This window comes from Trypanosoma cruzi, genomic scaffold, assembly GCF_000209065.1.
Source record: "Trypanosoma cruzi strain CL Brener 1047053517147 genomic scaffold, whole genome shotgun sequence".
In the NCBI taxonomy this organism is placed as follows: domain Eukaryota; phylum Euglenozoa; class Kinetoplastea; order Trypanosomatida; family Trypanosomatidae; genus Trypanosoma; species Trypanosoma cruzi.
In genome coordinates, this window is record NW_001849487.1 from 1 (window position 1) to 2751 (window position 2751).

Sequence of the window (2751 nt, forward strand, 5' to 3'; positions counted from 1 at the left end):
AGTGTTTTCAGCGCAGACGACAGCCGTACTGCAAGCGAGGTTTCGGCGGACCGAGTCGCAACAGCAGACTCACGAAGTCCCTCCGAGCTGCCAATTCTCTGAGCAAGCTGGCTGGCTTCTTCCTCGGCCTGGCGGAGGCGGTCCTGTGTCTCACGCAGCTCCGCGCTAAGCGCCTCCACCACACGCTCAGGGGCATCCGCACTGCTCTCCAGACGGGCAACGGCTGCCGTCAGCTCCGCCACATGTTCTGCCTGTGCGCTGCGCTCGGCGGACAGCTGGTCAATCGCTGCATGCGCCGCCGCCAGTTGCTCCCGCAAGGTGAGCCCATCAGACGAATCCACGTCATGTGCGGTCTGTGCGTCCCGCAGTTCCTGCTCAAGCTCCCTCACACGTTTCTCGAGCTCAGCGGAGCCCCGAGCCAAGGTCTCACGCTCCTCAGCAAGCTGCTCCAGTGCCTTCAGCGCAGACGACAGCCGTACTGCAAGCGAGGTTTCGGCGGACCGAGTCGCAACAGCGGACTCACGAAGTCCCTCCGAGCTGCCAATTCTCTGAGCAAGCTGGCTGGCTTCTTCCTCGGCCTGGCGGAGGCGGTCCTGTGTCTCACGCAGCTCCGCGCTAAGCGCCTCCACCACACGCTCAGGGGCATCCGCACTGCTCTCCAGACGGGCAACGGCTGCCGTCAGCTCCGCCACACGTTCTGCCTGTGCGCTGCGCTCGGCGGACAGCTGGTCAATCGCTGCATGCGCCGCCGCCAGTTGCTCCCGCAAGGTGAGCCCATCAGACGAATCCACGTCATGTGCGGTCTGTGCGTCCCGCAGTTCCTGCTCAAGCTCCCTCACACGTTTCTCGAGCTCAGCGGAGCCCCGAGCCAAGGTCTCACGCTCCTCAGCAAGCTGCTCCAGTGCCTTCAGCGCAGACGACAGCCGTACTGCAAGCGAGGTTTCGGCGGACCGAGTCGCAACAGCGGACTCACGAAGTCCCTCCGAGCTGCCAATTCTCTGAGCAAGCTGGCTGGCTTCTTCCTCGGCCTGGCGGAGGCGGTCCTGTGTCTCACGCAGCTCCGCGCTAAGCGCCTCCACCACACGCTCAGGGGCATCCGCACTGCTCTCCAGACGGGCAACGGCTGCCGTCAGCTCCGCCACACGTTCTGCCTGTGCGCTGCGCTCGGCGGACAGCTGGTCAATCGCTGCATGCGCCGCCGCCAGTTGCTCCCGCAAGGTGAGCCCATCAGACGAATCCACGTCATGTGCGGTCTGTGCGTCCCGCAGTTCCTGCTCAAGCTCCCTCACACGTTTCTCGAGCTCAGCGGAGCCCCGAGCCAAGGTCTCACGCTCCTCAGCAAGCTGCTCCAGTGTTTTCAGCGCAGACGACAACTGCGCTGCAAGCGAGGTTTCGGCGGACCGAGTCGCAACAGCAGACTCACGAAGTCCCTCCGAGCTGCCAATTCTCTGAGCAAGCTGGCTGGCTTCTTCCTCGGCCTGGCGGAGGCGGTCCTGTGTCTCACGCAGCTCCGCGCTAAGCGCCTCCACCACACGCTCAGGGGCATCCGCACTGCTCTCCAGACGGGCAACGGCTGCCGTCAGCTCCGCCACATGTTCTGCCTGTGCGCTGCGCTCGGCGGACAGCTGGTCAATCGCTGCATGCGCCGCCGACAGCTGTTGCGGAAATTGGGGTACTTCACCTTCTGTTTTGTGCGTTTTTCCCCTGTCTTCGACCTGTGATTTGACGTTTTCCTCTGGCACCGCTTGAACGGTTTCTCGTACAGCCTGTGCCTCCTTGTGTTGCGTCGCCATGGTTGTTTCTGCTACGCCTGGCGTTTCGGGGGGCATTCCATTTTTTGTTTCCTTGTCTCCATTTCCTCCTTCCGGGCGACTTTCAACAGGCGCTGCTTTGGACGGTGTGATTGCCACAGATGCTCTTGTTGCTTCTTGTTGCAGGAGGTCTAGCTGTGCTTTCTGCACCTGAATTGTCGAGAACTGGTCCTGAAGCCTTCTATTGAAGTTTACGATGACTTGCTCAGCCTCCTTGCTTTGCTCCGTGGCGTATTGAAGTTTTTCCTTTGCAGCAGTGAGTTCCTCCTCAAGAAGTGTTTTGGCCTTTCGGGTGAGATCAAGCTCTGTTTCCAGTGTGCTGATGTATTCTCGCATGTCAGCCACGTCGGCACGTGTTTTGAGTAAAAGTGTGTTCGTCTCTTCCCCATCGGCTCGTAGCACAAGCAGCTGCTGTTGTATTGCCTGCTTTTCAAGCTCATGGGCTTTGTTGACGGAATCACCCCCTCGTGTTTGGCACCTTTCTATTTCCTCCTTCAGCTTCTCACACCGTCGAACGAGAGCGTAGTGCTCATGGTGCGTCACAGGTGCCCGCTGCAGCAGAGTATCACGAAGCTCATCAATAGTTCTGTTCTGGGAGCAACACATCTCCTTGAGACCCTCGAGCTCCTCGCGGAGCGACGTGTTCACTCCCTGGAGCCCATTGCGTTGCTGGATGGCCTCGTCAAGGGTGCCTTCATTCCGACAGCGCTCATTCTGGAGCTGCTGTCTCATGTCCTGCAGCTCGGTGCGAAGTACCTGTATCACATGCTGTGCCCGTGTCAGTTCCTCGCCCCCTTCCTCTACATGTGCAACACTCGGCGGCCTTGGGACCGCACCTTCGTGTACACGGGCTGCATAATGCTCGCCGGAGTGCCCCAAACGTCAGTCTTCGCACATGCTCCTCCAGCTGTCGCTTCTCCCTCCCAGAAGACTGTCCACC

General features: G+C 60.4%; 1 pseudogene, besides 2 other annotated features; it reads right to left on the reverse strand.

The window, feature by feature from the left end:
• Positions 1-1655: a sequence feature (areas merged during assembly that could not be assigned to a particular haplotype. This can correspond to areas where the two haplotypes were merged or to regions with more than two copies in the genome that were merged during assembly.).
• On the reverse strand, positions 1-2751 carry Tc00.1047053511617.9 (annotated as a pseudogene; the record flags this gene model as incomplete).
• Positions 1656-2751: a sequence feature (heterozygous, Esmeraldo-like haplotype).